The sequence below is a fragment of the Symsagittifera roscoffensis genome, unplaced genomic scaffold, assembly GCF_963678635.1.
Source record: "Symsagittifera roscoffensis unplaced genomic scaffold, txSymRosc1.1 SCAFFOLD_325, whole genome shotgun sequence".
Taxonomy (NCBI): Eukaryota; Metazoa; Xenacoelomorpha; order Acoela; family Convolutidae; genus Symsagittifera; species Symsagittifera roscoffensis.
In genome coordinates this window covers 7,501-24,356 of record NW_026971074.1, presented here as the reverse complement: position 1 = coordinate 24,356, position 16,856 = coordinate 7,501, and positions in this window count along the sequence as shown.

Below are 16,856 nucleotides of genomic sequence, written 5' to 3'. Positions count from 1 at the left end.
ATCATAGTATGATTCCCTTATAATAACCGAAATTTTTGTAACATCTTTTATCTCCAAAAACAATTAATGATGATACTTTTTTGTACATGTGTAGAATCATAGTATGATTCCTTTATAATCACTGAAATTTGATCTATTGCCTGATATTAAATATCCTGCATAAGGTATTTTTAGTACTGCGAGTGCAAGAGATTGTTAAACGTGTGTTCGTTCGAGTTCACATAAGTGATGAACTGTTTCTAATTCTGATAGTGACATTTCTTTAAAGATTCTGCTTATTGTGTAATTCAATTTCATGACTAATTGGATGTCATAGTGAATTGCGCCAAAATAAGTATTGTTCATGAGTGATAGTTCTTGTAAACGTGTGCTGCCTTTGTCTTATGGGCGAAATTTTCAACCAGTTTTTACTATTTTTTTCAAAAAAAAACTGGGATGTATGAGTTTTCGTCATTATTAGAAATATGGTGAGTTGGATTTGGGTTAATTATCATTTTTTCTGTTTTCACGTCTAAATCGTTTTCGTATTCGACAACAATTTCTGAATATTGTGTTTTTTAAAGTGGAGTTGTATATATGCAGGCGAGTTCTGCTTCGGGATATATTCGAAAGCGTGTTAACGTATTTTCTATTCCATCGATATTACTATAACGATTTCTGTTTTGTTTGATTATATCAGGGTTTACTTTATCATAAGGGATTGATTCAAAAAAGTATTTTTGATTAAATTGTATCATTCTTCAGTGAATTCTTACATTTTGAAATGTGGTACATGTGTCTTTAGGGAACAAAACAATAGTTCCTTGTATTCTTGTTGTTGGATGAAAAACTTTGGTCAATTTTGCAAGAAAAGCGAAACTCTTGATAAATAATGGTGTCGTCTTTTAAATCTGGTGTAATTTGTAGTTTTTCTGATTGGATTTTCCAATAAAAAAAAATTATTTCTTGATATCCTTTCTTTTGTATCTGCTTTACAATTAGAAGATTTGTTTAATCCAATGTGTGGTAAACAATTTTTGTCAAGTTAATCGTCCGTGTGCGCCGTGGAACGGGTATTTATCGTCTAATCTTATATGACCTTGGTATCTTTCACGTTCTGCTTGATGTGCAGAGTCTGGAAAAACTTGAAAAATTACCAGTTTTTGATTTGTATTTTATTTTGTAGTTAACTTTAATTGTTGGAGCTCGTTTTTACAATTGTCAGGATTAAGTTGTAAAAATCTTTCTAAATTGCTTTGATAGAAAGATTCGTGATTGAGTCTAATTTTGTTTCTGTTTGAGACTTGAAAACAATGTATTTTTTCTCTGAAAATGCTGTGGTGATCTTATATCCTAGTATGGTTGTAGCTCGGGCTTTTGAATAAAGTGTCACTACTATATTGGTTGTTTCAATTTCTTGTGCTTCGGATTCGCATTGAGTTACTCTGTTTATGGCGTATTTATGTGGTGTTTTTTGTTCATTTTCTTCACAATCACAGTGTGTAACTAATAAATTTTGTGGTCCTGTTCGAGGGTAAGGATTTTTATGGGATGCTGGTTCTGAAAAAACAAGGGAAGAGAGGTTTTGTAGGAAAAAGATTATCCAAAGATACTTGTGTAGGATAGTCCCAAATATGAGTTATAGATTGTTATGTAGCCAAGTGTCTTTTTTGTATATCTATCGTATTTATAGATAAGTTCTGTTGTAATAAATGGGGAGGTAAGTATTGATTTGTTATATTTGGTGGAGCTAGGGGAGAGGGTGATGTATTATTCTTTTAAATTTTACTGTTAATCCAAGTTTAAGTGTTAAGTTGTCTTGTGTAAGGATCTTCATGTTGTGTTCTTGAATGTCTTTGTTAAAATGGTGTCTGTATTGATACTTGTCGAGTGCCCAACTATGTAATCTGTGCCTATCAAGTTGTTGGCCAAAAGAGGAGGAGGTGCTACGAATGTATTCCAATCTAATCCTAGAAGTATATTATTGGTTAAAAGTTCTTTATATCTATCATCTAAATTTGTAGGTAAATTTAGTGGAAATGTTGTTGTTAGAGTTTTACTTATTCTTGAAGGTGTTGAAGGTAGTGATGAGGTTTCTGGTAATGGCAAAGATGTATCGGATGAGATATCTAGAGGGTCGTTTGCCAAGTTTGGTTCACCAAGACGTTGTGTTGAAGTTGGGGGTTTAAAGGGATTTTCACGAAGTTGTTCGGATATGGGGGTTGATCCCAAGTAACCCGATAGTATGTTAGGTGTGTTTTGTTGTGAAATCGTTTGTAATGGTGGAGGGGGTACTTTGAATTGAATTAATGGAAAGGTCCAAAGGATTTGGGGATGGTGATGAGGGTATTTCAAAATGAACTCTGGGAGTTGTAAAAACTCTATTACGTCTTGGACGTATGATTTGTCTATCTATTTTAGATGTTTGAAATTGGTTTTGACTAGGCTGTCTTGTTCTAGTAAGATCTTGTTGTAGATAAGGATAGATATTGTATATTGGCAAACTACGGATTCTAAAGGTTCTGATAATAGTGAATGTCTTTCTTCAAATGCATATGGATTTTCTTCAAATGAAATACGTTTTGATGATTCGGGTTAACTTGTCTGACTAGACGTTGGGGTTATTGGAGATTCCTGGGATGTCGTTGTCGGTGGGGAGCGTTGTGTTGGTTGTTGATTAGCAACTTTGAAATATTTTAAATAGTTTTTGCTCACGAAGAAAATCTATGTTGTTTAAAAAATCTCTTCAAAGAAACTGCTGAAAACTATTGTTGCCAGTACAGAAGTTGTTTCGATTTTTTTTTTACATTTCGTTTTGTCAAAATTAGGGAGACTAGAAAAGTGACAAATATCACTAGAAGAAGAAAGATGTCTTTCTTGTTGAATAAATGTCTGAACATTTAGTCAGTTGTTGAAATATCGTTGCTGAGGAGGTGATCAAGGATTTTTGCGAAGTTCAGATGGGCTTTCTGGAGGGAATGATAAACTACGAAAAAACTGCGAAAAAAATCACAAGGAGAAGGAGAAATTGTTCACAGGTGTCAATGATAAAAAATATACTAATTTGAACAAAAATTGATAGAAATGAAAAAATTTTGACATTAATAATTTGAGGAGTTGAACTGAGTGAGAGAAAAGCATTTGAGAAATGATTCGTTTTGTTAAATTATTTTTAATTTTTCGACGCAAAACTTGAGTTTGGTCGGATTGTTCATTGATTTTAGACAAGTAGGTTGGATATAGACAAAATTTAGTGAGAGGAAGTCTGAGGGTCTAGGAACGAGCTTTCTAGTTTTTTTATTGGATGATTGGGGGTATTCAGGTCAGGAGTTATGTCTACTCTAGGTTAAATTATCATGTCTTATTTTTACTTAAGGCTAATTTAATTTTCTTCCTTGAGGGAAATTTTGAATGTAAGTTGGAACAATATTGTTGATCTTTGTACTAGTTAGAAGGGGAGGGTTGTAACAATCATATTTTGATTATTTCAGTTATTAAAATTGAGCGTGTTGTTTATTTTTGACCTGGAGGTCTGTAAGTTATAGTTTCACATATGTTTGAAGTCTGTAAAGTGTCGGCTAAATAATTGGTGTCAGAATGGGATGATGTTTAAATAGTTTCTGATTGGTTTAAGTTGAATTTGTTATTCAAGGGTGGCAGGATGAAATATAGAAAAGAGAAGAAAAGTTTGTTACAGTTTAAAAAGTTTAAGATGATTAGTTTTTTATAAAGAAGTTTTTGAGTTTCAACTTTCTTTAATATTTTAGATTGTGGAATAAAATTTTTGTAATCTTTCCGTGGTTGACTTCTGAGTCGTAATGATTGTCATCGTTGTTGAGACTTTTCTTTTGTTTCTTGTAATAAAATTTTTTCTTCTAGTTTTCGATTTTTCTTTTGTTTTTGGGGTATTTGTTTTCTGCTAATTTCTTGAGATTTTTGTTGGGTTTTTTTAACTTCTTTATTCTATAGTTTTAATAATTGCGCTGAATAATTTGCATCATGTTTTTGTTGCTGATTATTGTCTGATTTGCCATGGACAACTTGAAGTCCTGCAAAAGATTATAACTGTGTTTTAGTTCGCGAAGAGCGTGTTCTTTTGGGTAATATGGCAAAAGATTGTTTCTGTGTTGAATAATTTTCTGTGTTGAGTCAATCAGTTGTATTTCCTTTTGATCAATAATTTTATATGTTACATCAGGGGGTTTGTCAAAAAACTGAAATGATCCTTTTCGGATCGCTTGTCACTTTTTGGATTTTCTTTTTGTGGTCCGATTTTTAGCTTCGTAGCTGGTGTGAAGCTTGACTTAATTTGTGATTGAATATTCTCTCTTTGTAATAGTTTTTTGGCTATTTTCTGATAAATTTCAATTTGCTTTTTATCTCTGTTCAAAATTCATTCTGTATGTGTGCCGGAAGCTAATTTTAAGATTTGTGGGTGATGAAAACTATCTTCAATGTGCGTGTGTAACGGTAATTTATAACAAATTGTTTCTTTAGTAGGTTGGCAATAGCGTTGTGTGTTTTTTGAGGAATTGCTGTGAATATTATTGGTTTCCATGGTTTTTCATTGAAAACAATTTCATAAGGTGATAGTCCTAGGTTTGTTCTTCTCTGCGAATTATAAGCTAGGAGAATAATTTTACGTTTGTTGACCATTCAGTGTATTTTGTATCATTTCCAATTATGACACATCTGAGGTAGTCTTGTAGTGAACGGTACATTCCTTCGACTAAATCATTAGTCCATGGGCTATGAGACGTTCGTGGTTTGTGTTTAATTTTATATAGTTGGCATAATGTGATGATTTCATTATTTATGAATTCAGTGCCGTTATCGGTGACAAGGCGTTAGGTAATCCAAATTTTGCTATCCAGTGTTCGTAAAGTGTTGTATATGCATAATAGGCATTACAATGAGGTACAGGGTTGAGTGCTACAAAGTGTGTAAATACATCAACTATAAGCATTATATGTGAGTTTCCTTCTGAAGAGGGCGATATCGGTCCTTTTGTATCAAATGAGATTCTGTGGTTGAATTATAAACTTTGTCCTTAAAAGTCTCGTTTTTCTGCTAATTGTTTCTGATGTGGGTATAATCTGTTTAATTGGCATGTTATGCAATCATTACATGATTTTTTAAACCCAAATTGGTGCATTTGAAAGTAAAAATATCGGATAAAATATGAGCATATTTTTTCTGATCCTGTATGTCCTTTTGTATTTAAGGAATGTGAAATGTGAAATGCTAGGAGTATCATACTTAGTGGTAAACAGGGTACTTTTAATTCAGATGTTTTGTATTCCAAAATACCGGTGTTCTCGTTTGTGGATGTGTTATTAATTTTTCTGAATTATCTAAGAAGTATTTTGTTTCCTAGAATTGGGATAGCTGCTTTTATGGATTTTGTTTTAGATTTCTGCCAAGACTTAAGCTGTCCAATGACTGTGTCAAGGTTTTCATATTTTCGAACTAGTTCCTGTGTCATTTTTTCTGTGGCTGGTAAAAAGATTTTTTTAATTTCTGTTTTTGAAAGGGGTATATTATCTAGAGGGTCAAGTAGGTTAAACACTTGATTTATTGTGTACTTTGGGTCTATATCTAGAGGTCCTGATAAATTTATGTTATCAGTTAGTTTTCCTTCACTACTATGGGTAATAAGTCTGTCCTATACAATTTTTGTTTAGGTGAAATTTGTTGTGTATTGTTTTTGATCCATGTTGAATACGGTATCGGTTTAAATGTAGACTTTCGTAACAAGTGTACTTCCGTTTGATTTATTTGGCATTCTAGATATAATGAAAAATATTGTAAATTGTTTAAATGTGCGTTATCAAGGTCGGTTTTTACTGCATATTTGCATTTTAATCGTGGTCATATTTCGTCTTTTGCAAGAAGAATCTTAATATTTTGTGGCATTTCTACTGTTGTTTTTTTTGTTAAGATTTTTCCCCGCGGTCCAAACTATATATAAATTTCGGATTTTCATTAGAATTAATTTAAATCTATAAACTCTATGGTTTGGATTTGACTTTGGTGTATAAAGGAAAATTATATGTTTATGATCTGTAATTAGAACTGCTGGATGTTTTGATCCAAGTATTAAAAAATCTTATTCTGTGAGAGTATATATTAAAGCTGGGCATTCTCTCATAAGAACAGAGAGTCTTAGTTTAGCTTGTGTAAAAAGACTTGAAATTGCTGAAATAAGGTTCATTTTGTTTGTTCCATTGTGTGATTGTAATAAAGCTGCTCCGATTTCAAAATTGGAGGCATCGCATATAACATAAAATGGTTGGTCTGGATCTGGAATAGTATTTGAGATTTGTTCAGTGAGTAGTGTTTTCATAACTTCAAATCATTTTTGCTGTTGTCCATTCAAAATTATTTTATTGCCTCAGAATTTTATAAAATGGTCTTAAATATATGTACATTTTAATGAGGTATTCACTTAAAAAATTTAGCAATCCAAAAAATTGTTGGAATTTCTTTTTATTTGATGGGGGATGAAGTTTTATGATTGCGTCTATTCTAACTGAGTGATTGTTTTTCCTTCAAAAAAATGTGCAAGGAATTTTACACGAGTAAAGAAAAAATAGGATTTTTCTAGGGCTGTTTTCATGTTTTCTTTGAGTACAATTTGGTGATATTGATTCAATACTTTAATCATTTCGTGTTTTGTTTGTGATTGAATGAAAACATCGTCTAAATAGTTTCTGACATTTTTTTACTGTGTTTAGGTGGTCGAAAATTTTTTGTCATTAATGCTGAAAATGCTGCCATAGAAAGAGTTTCCATAGAAAAGTCAATTCAATTCGTATTCATGATTTCCAATAACGAACTCTGTTAAGCGTCGTGATTGTTCATCTAGTTTCATCTGATTATATGCGCTGTTCATGTCAGCTGTTGTAAAAAAGTTTCCTGTAATTTTTGTGAGAATTACTAGTATTGGTTCTATGAGCCAATAAAAGTTAGATACATCAATATATGAATTGAGCTATCTTGTGTCTAGAACGAGTTTTAATGATTCTCCTTTAGCGAGAATAATAACGAGACTTATGAAATTGTTTCTTTTTGGTTGTTCTTCTTTGTTAACTAGAAAAATGATTTCGTATTGTCCTAATATATCTAGTAATCTAATGAATTTATCTTGTAAATGAATTGGAACTTTACTTGCTCGTTGTTTTTTGAAAAAAGCGCCAGGTTTCAGAAGTAGATGTAGTGGTTAATTTTACTTTTTAAACATCAAATCTTGATGTAGCGTAAGACATTTGGTATTTAAGTTGCAGTTCTTCTAGTTGTTCAATTTTTGTTGTGTAATTTGAGAGTGTTGAAAGTTGAACATTGTAAAAATTTTTTGTTGTTTTGTGGTGTATTTTGATATCTGAAACGTTGGTTTGGAAAACGGTGTTTTTGTAAAGTAGACTGTTTTTCGTTTTGGATCACTAATTATATTTTTAATTGATAAATTTTCATTAAGAATTGTTGATTGGCATATATCTAATTATTTCAAGATGTTATTTACTCTAAATGCTGTTTCTACTGTGGGAGAAATTGTTGCATTTGTTTCACAATATCATAAAAGTCCTAGAGGTAACGTTTTTTTATATGAAAATTTTGTTAAATTTAATCCTTGTGCTGTAGCTAATATGCTTGAGGTCTTTGAAGGGAATAATTTTGGATGTAAAGTTTGTATTTCATTCCATGTGGGACTGTTTCTAAAATTTGACTCTGCTCCTGAGTCTATTAAAAAATCAACTTCGAGGTCTGGTAATTGAAAATTCTTACTTTCTGGTTTTTCTAAGAGAAGTGGTATTTTTCAAGTTTTTTCTTAAAAGTATTTGTAACTTATTTGCCGTATTTTGGTATATTTTGTTCGTACTTGAATTTCCTTTAAGTTTTTGTTCGGTATAGTCTCTTATGTCTTGTGTTTTATCTGATTTTCCAAACTATTAAAATTTTTGTTGTTTTTATAATAACTCGATTCAATTGGTGTTTCGTATTCATTTTCAATCTGAAGCATGTTTATTGAAAACGTATTTTCTGTTTCGCTCTCATCATCTGTGGATTCACAATTTATGTGATTTAGTTGTAATTCTGAAGTTTTTGTGTTATCAGTACCGGGAAAGTCTGATTGAGTTTCTTCAGTTGATTGTACCTGGTTGATTTGTTTTGATGTTTAGGTGTACTACTTCTATAGTTTTGTTGTGAATTTTGATAATGTGCATCATTCCTATGTGGTGACTGCGAATAATTTCTTTGTCGATTTGAATAATTAGAATTTTGGTTCTTGGAATTGTCACGTGATCTTTGGCGATAATTATTATAGTTTGATCTGTTGTTTGAACAGTTTCGTTATCTGTTATCTGAATTTTGTCTATTCCTATTGTTTGAGTAGTTCCTAATTCGGTTTCACGAGGAAATTCTGGAACGGTTGCTTGAATAGTGTCTTTTTTGAGAGTTTGAGAGTTTGATTATGAACGATTTCTTATTATAACTGGAGTAGTTAGCTCTGTTTGAGTTTGATCTTGAATAGTTATTACGATCTTGATTGTTATGACTGTTTGATTGACTAAATCTATTTTGTGAGAAATTTCGTGAAATCCTTCGATCTGGAGATTTTCCGCGGTAGTTAATTGGGTTAGGTAATTGTTGTCTAGAGGTATCATAATTAACTGGGAGTGGTTTTCCTGAACTATTATTACTGTGAATGTTTTTGTTTGGTAAATTCTGATTTTTTTATATACTTATAAAAGAATTCATTTGGTTCGCTATATTTCTGTGGTTTGTTCTGATTATCTTGTTGTTTTGTCTACATTCATAATGCTATGTCCATATCTACGACAATAGTTACACCATTTTTTTTTGAACGATGGTTTGCTTTTAAAATTTGGGTTTTTCTCGTAGATATCTTATTTTTGTGTGAAGTAGTTGTGTGGAGGTTGTTTACGTTATGTATTTTAAACTTTCTGTTTCTTCCAGTTTCTTAGTGATTTCAGCTCGTACTAGTTTTCTGAAAACTATATCAAGTTCCCGAATTGAAGATGGATGTAATGCTCTCTTTTTTATCGCAATTTTTCTTAATTGTGGTGTTAGAGTCATTATCAAGATTTCTGTCGTTTTTGTGTTTTTTAGAAACGACAGAAACGACAGTTTGGAGTTAGACAAAAATTTAGAGTTTAAGTTGCGCTGGAAGGACGGATAGTTTTTGCTACGATACACTGTAGATCGTGGTTGATCGTTGAAAAATTCTGACTAATTTTTCGATTCTTACTGCAAGTTGTTTAATTATTTCATTAGGGAGTCTACGATTTTCGTTGCATAGAACTCTTGGATGTGGTTTTTTTTTCAGAGTCGAACATTTTTGAAAATTTTTGTGTGAATGTTTTCCAGTCTGATTTAATATCTATAGGTAAAACCGAAAGCCATTTTTGGGCTGCGCCGTCAAGTGAGGTTTGGATTAGAGCTGGGCGTCTATTTATCCAATTTTGATGAAGTTGCGTATTTACTGGTTCTGGTCCTATATTTAAAATTAGATTAGCTGAGACTGCGTTTAAATAGTCTTCTACTGAGTATTCAGGATCTCTTCTTATGAATACCATTAGTGGTTTATTAGAAGATATAGAAGATCCACCCATATTATGTGGATTCATAGTCATTTGTAGTGATTCTGCTGCATTTGGTAATTGCGAAAAATTGTAATTTGTGTTTTTAAATAACATGGTAATTGGATTTCAATTTGCATTTGAGTTGGTTGATAACTTTGTGTATTCATAGGACTTTGTGATTGAAATTTATTATTATATGATTCTGTGTTTTGTCTTGTTTGTCATATTTGTTCATTTCGTGTATACGGTTCAAAAAAAATCTGGTTGATAAATAGGACCTGGTTGATCAACATTCCAATTATTGTTTTGTTGATTTGTGCTGAATCGTTGATGATTTTGGCTTGAGTAATCTTCATATTCTGAATAATGTGGTTGAATTCTTGTACGATGTTTATTATTCATGTTTTTATTTTGGTGGAAGGACGGATATTTTTCGTGGTTGATCGTTGAAAAATACTGAGTGAGAGACTTGGTGTGGTACATTTTAATTTCGGTTTTGTGCTTGTGAGTGTTTTTGACTGTTTATATAGGGTGTTTTTGTTACTTTGGATTTTGCAAAAAAAATTGTAGTTGTGATCTGAAAAGTTGTTTCTAGTAGACGTTTTTTGTTGTTTATTTGTTTGTCCTGGTGTCATTCCTGGTCTAAATTTTAAACAATCCATTTGTGGGTATTTTGGACTGATAGAAGGATTTACTGTGGATTATATACTTGTTTGCAGAAACGCTGTACTTTTGTTTTTTGGAGTTGTAAGTGTAGGATGAATGAGGGAGATGTTTTGTTGTGTTTTTGTTGGCATTGTTTCGACTAATTCTTCATTAAGGAAATGTGATGGAGTTTGATTATCTGGTTGTGTGAGATTTCTTGTTATATTTAATTTTCTTGTGTTTTAATGAAAGTGGAGTTTAAGGTTTTATTTCCTGTTCTGTCAGTGAACATTGCATTATAATTTAAAGGTGTTGCATCAACAGTAAGAGGAATTATTCTAACATAGTCTTTGCTCATAGAAATATTAGTGATTGCTTGACTTCATATATGAGTTGTTATTTTAATAAATGATGGATGAGACCAATCAGGGTCCCAAACATAATCTGTTTCTTCTGCTAATACAGTTTCATCGTTTGAATTTTGTGGTCGAAAACATTTTTTTAATAGTGCTATGAGATCAATGTTATGGACAAACTAATCAATTATAAACAATGCTAGTATTCTTTGTAAATCACGTGTGACATTTTGTGAGATTTCGTTGCTAATGAGGTTTTCACGGATCGTATTAAAAAATTTTGAGAAAAGATAGATTTCTTGTCTTACAATTGAATGTCGGGATGTTTGAGTTGGTGACTCATTCTGTATTTCCTTCAATTCAAGTATAGATAGATAGCTAAAATGATTGAAAAAATCATCGTTTTTGAATATTGAATTCACTCTTTGTGAATTTTGGTGTTGCATTTTTCTTATATAGTCTGTGAAAATTTTCGAGAATTCAATTTCTAAGTCATCTGTTTGTTTTTGATCTGTAGGGTGATTTACTTTCGGAGATAAAACTTCAATTGTGATTATAGCGTATTTTGATGTGGTATTACATATACCTTTGAGATAGTGGTCGAGGATTCGTCGTTTTATTCTTGATTCAGGAAATTCCTGTTTACATGGTCTATTTCCTTTTTCAAACAAATTTACAATTAAGTTGTGACAAAATGGTACTTGTCCTCGGGTGGGATCACTATGTGGTTGTATGAAAAGTAGAAGTATCGAGTTATCATCGAAATTTTCGTTATATCCGATCATCTTTTAAATTGTAGATTTGTTAGTGTGTAACATTCAAAATGTCTTATTGGTTGATTCCAGTTATATAGGCGTTTTGGCTTGTTACATATGATTTTTTTCATTTTGAGTTTTTCTTTAATTGATGATGGTGTTGTAGCTTCTGAGTCAGAAAAATATATTTGGTATTCCATTGGGTTATTCTTTTTTATTGAATCTTCTAAGTCTTGAAGTTCCTGTATTGTGTTTGTTTCCGATTCTGAGACTGCGTTTTGAAAATCGTTTCTTGATAATTTGCTTTTATTTTGCTAAAATTGTGTTTTTTTTTGTGCTTGACCTTTTGACCTATTATATCCTATTGTTTGTCTGTGCGGCGTGGTTACAAGATCTTATCTGTCGTTTTTAATTAAACAATTATGTAATACGGTTGTTTGTTTTTTGCCTAGATTATCTCTTGACATAAGGTTTAGGATGATGGATGCAATATTTGGGGGTTAGAATTTCCATTTTCCTAAACTGTTAGTTTTTACGGTTTTTGTGTGGTTCTCCTAACTTGAGGCATAGATTGTCGTGGTTGACGGTTTGGAGAGAGAGTATCTCATTTCGTGAGAATAATTTTTTGCTTTCTCGTGACTTGTTTTTAATCTATGAGTTACTTAGTTAATCTTACCTAGGGTTGTGATTTGTGTTCAAGGGTTGGCAAATAGTAAATCAATCTACAAAGTTCGGGTATAATTAGAACACATGTAGATCATTAGGTACTATTTTATGACTTACTATTTATTTACGGGTTTTAGCCTGGGTTATATAAGAGGAAGGGCTCAAGTGAAGGATGAGTAACCGAAGTTCTTCACTGTCTAACCTAATTAAAGTGGATAGTTTTTCAAAAATTTCTTTTAGTCCTGGGTCGTTTATAAAGATTGGGTAGTGAATCGACGTTTGAGGTCGTTAGACACTTTTAAAATTATGGGATGGGGAGAGCAAGATTGTTCTGATTTGATCCAAGAAAAGCCTTGATGATCAGTAATTGAAGAAGATAACTTAGTTTTAATTGAAGTTAAAGATCCAAGGAACGCCTTGGTGATCTGTTTATGAAAGAAAATGTATTATGGGAATCAAAGATAAGCCTTGGTAAGTTTTTATGTGAAAGTTTAAGAAAATTTAAAACCTAAAGCTCAGACGAAATTAGTTTTTTGAATTTATGCTGTTATTTTTTAGGTGATAAAGCTGAGATCGAAAAACCATGTGTGTTAATTTATGGAACTAACAATGAATCTTAATACAAGCTAGTTTTTTATTTTTTATTTGAAAGTTTTAATTGACTGCAGATTTTGGGGGAAAAGATTTACGTTCTTTTTATCGGTCGTTTTTGTATAGATAGTACGTTTAGCACCAAATAGGTTGTTGAAGAATTATTCTTCAAATAGTTTTCATGTCAGTAAATGGAAGTTTAAATTTACTGCATAAAGTATTCTAAATACAAAAACTTGTTGCGGTTTTTGTCGTACTATCATGTAGTAGAAGTCCGTTTGCAGATCGTTGTTCACGCCTTGAACTTGGTGTTCTTTCAATACCTGGTATTTCTTGTATTGTTTGGAAAATTGGCGTAGATTTATTGAGACGTAGAGACATTTCTTTTAAATAATCTATTCCGTCTAATATTTTTGCAATCTTGCAATTGTCTAACTCTAAGTTCTATTGTTTAATTTTAAGTTAGTTAAGGTCTTGTTCGAGACTTTTGGTGGCACCAGATGAGTTATGACCTATGGCCTGTATTCATAGAGTAATTTCAGTTAAGGTACACCGTCTGTTCGTCATGCATCTAATTTTTGGCCGGCTAGATTCGTGCAACTTCTTAGTCTAATACCAATCTTAATCTTACTTTGATTTCTCCTAGTCTCAATAGATCTAGTGTACACTGGTTTTTGCGAGTTAGTTCTTGGAGTTTATCCAGAAGGAGAACAACTGTATTCAAAGATTTATTCAAATTGTTCTGGTGCTGAAACTACAAGTAGTTTCAGCACTTACAAATAACTGTCAATGTTAGAGATGGAATATGATTGGTTAGTTAGTAATTTTTATAGTGGTAATTTATCAAGAATATAATTGGTTTATAAATACTAGTTCAGAGCTGGTTCCATTTGGAACAAAATCTATCCAATGGAATGTGGAAAATCAGAGCCTTCAACGGATGGGACAAGACCTGTGTATGGAAGATTTGAGACCTGCAAGGAGAGCCATACTCGGATGGCTCTCAGCCCCACAATCGTTAGAAGGAATGAGGAAAAAGCGAGCAACACATCACAATACAGGCGGTCCAACCTAATTGGATACTATAAACTCGGCCCTTAAAGCATGGCGCGAAAATGAATTTGATGATGCAACACTTGTACGCATGGGAGAATAGTATGGGAAACCAGAAAGAAAGCCTCCCACCAGCTCCCTAGGACAGGAATATGTTAGGCGAGAAAAGATCACTAGAATGCCCCCACTGCGGAAACGTATGCTTGATTGTCGGCGGTCTCGGGGTTCAAATGAAGAGGAATAATGGAACAACTTATCAGAGCCAAAAACATTCCCATGCGAGAGAAGCCAAAGAGTATTTAAAACTGAAAATACTGCAAAAAATTATATCAAGGAATGCCAAGGCGACACCGTCACAGGAAACACTTAAAAATGTTCCATATGCGGGACAACGGTAATGTTATCAAATATTGCCCGATATCTTGCTTCCACATCGAATCGAAAGACAGTGAGCCAGCGAATCGATGTGGAAGCAAGAATTTACAAAGCTAATATGTGCTCCAGATTAATAGAGCTACCAAAGACAATTATTCGCAAACAACCTGGCCCAACATAGAAGTACCAGTAGAATGCACATGAGAGGAGAGCGTAGTCCCAGTGAGGGACTGAAAACTGTAATAGACAAAGACGAAGGAGAAGAATTGATTTCCATAATTACTTTAAAATATACAGCATTGAACACAATAAAATGGGAAAAAGGAACTCTGAAAGTACAGATGACGAACCCAAAAAAGTTGCTGACTGTTGCCCAACTCCAAACACAGGGACGAAGCGGAGCTTCACACCACTTTCGATACAACACCATCATAAGGAAACATAATTCATGAAAAAGAAACATGTTGAAAAAAACTAGTTGAATCGAAACCGATGAAAAAAAAACATGGTGAACCGAAACTGATGAAGGAAACTTAGAGCCCAGCTAAAGCTGGAAGAGGTACCTAGGTAATTATGTGATTTTTTTTGTTTTTGTTATACTGATGCGGGACAAAATGGGTAAATTCCAAAGTTTACATTGGCAAAAACCTAAAGTTTTTGTCTACCTGAATAATTGGAAACTTCAAAAGTTTTGATCTTTTGGATTTGTTTTTATCACCTCTCATAACATCTCTCATTTAAAAAAAATAAGGAATAGCCGCTTCTAGAGGAAAAACTTGCGCAACCGCTTCTTTCGATTGAATTTTTCAACTCAGATTTGAAAGGGTATTTTTAAAAAAAGTTCCTAAAATTCCTAAAAAATGGACAAGAAATTCAACAAACTGACTTTACCAAATCCGTTACTTCTCTCTGTTGAAAAGATGTCATGTCCCGTAAAGTAGAGAAGATTGGAAACAGGGAGCTTGTCGATAGAACAGTTAATCTAAAAGAAATTGCACGGTAATTTTCTAGTAAAGTCATAAAACTTCCAAAAAAACGGTCAACGTTTTAAAACTGTCACTTGTTTGAAGCCCGAAAATTTTTTATTAAAAATTTTGCGTAGCACTACATTAAAATAATTTCCCAACAACTTGTTCGGTCAATTAAACTTATTATAAAAAACTTGGCAGGATAGTTATTGAAAAAAGCCCAAAAAGCTATCAACAAATCTGAAATATGACATTTCCGAGAATCGCGGCTTTTAGTTTAACAAATAGGACCTGTAGTGTTGATTGAAACAAAAAGTCAAAAAGTTTTTGAAAATGGTTAAAACGTTTGCTTCAAAAAAACCTGCGCGATGTCACATAGGCAAAGCTCTTCTCACAACCCGTTTTTTGAAAAGAACCCAAAATCTCGAATACGGGAGGTTTTTTCGGTAAATTTCGTTGAATTTAAGAAAAAAAGCTCAAAAAACAACATAAAAATGATTTGCTGAGGGGGATATCTTTTTGTGAGTTGCCGCTAATGAAGAAGAGCTTCCCGCTACCCGTCGTTTTCAATAAATACACTCAAAAAACGGACTAAGTGCCATAACTTTATGTGTAAAAAGATCGGGCGAGTAGTATAGATATACGACACTGGGATCGGGGGGCGGGGGGGGGGGGGGGGGAGGGGGGTGATCCCTACAGGGATCATTGTGTATAGATTATACCTAATGATCCCTATGTAAAATATTTATACCTAATGATCCCTATGTAAAAAATTTATACCTAATGATGCCGATGTATAATTTTTATAGCTAATGATCCCTATGTAAAAATTTATACCTAATGATCCCCATGTAAAAAAGTTTATACCTAATGATCTCTATGTATAATTTTTATAGCTAATGATCCCTGTAACTATTTATACCTAATGATCCCTATGTATCATATTTATACCTAATCATCCCTATGTATAATTTTTATAGCTAATGATCCCTATGTAAATGTTTATACCTAATGATCCCTATGTAAAATATTTATACCTAATGATCCCTATGTTCAATATTTATACCTAGCGAACCCTATGTAAAAAACTTATTCCTAATGATCCCTATGTAAAAAGTTATACCTAATGATCCCTATGTATAAATTTTATAGCTAATGATCCCTATGTAAAAATTTATACCTAATGATCCCTATGTGAAATATTTATACCTAATGGTTTCTATGTAAAAAAGTTTATACCTAATGATCCCTATGTATATTTTTTATAGCTAATGATCCCTGTAACAATTTATAACTAATGATCCCTATGTATCATATTTATGCCTAATGATCCCTATGTATAATTTTTATAGCTAATGATCCGTATGTAAATGTTTATACCTAATGATCCCTATGTAAAATATTTATACCTAATGATCCCTATGTACAATATTTTTACCTAGCGAACCCTATGTAAAAAATTTATACCTAATGATCCCTATGTAAAAAGTTATACCTAATGATCCCTATGTATAAATTTTATAGCTAATGATCCCTATGTAAAAATTTATACCTAATGATCCCTATGTGAAATATTTATACCTAATGATTTCTATGTAAAAAAGTTTATACCTAATGATCCCTATGTATATTTTTTTATAGCTAATGATCCCTGTAACAATTTATACCTAATGATCCCTATGTATCATATTTTTACCTATTGTCTCTATGTATAGTTTTTATAGCTAATGATCCCGATGTAAACGTTTATACCTAATGATTCCTCTGTAAATATTTTCACCTAATGATCCCTATATAAAATTTTTACACCTAATGATCCCTATGTAATAAATTTATACCTAATGATCCCTAAGTAAAAAATTT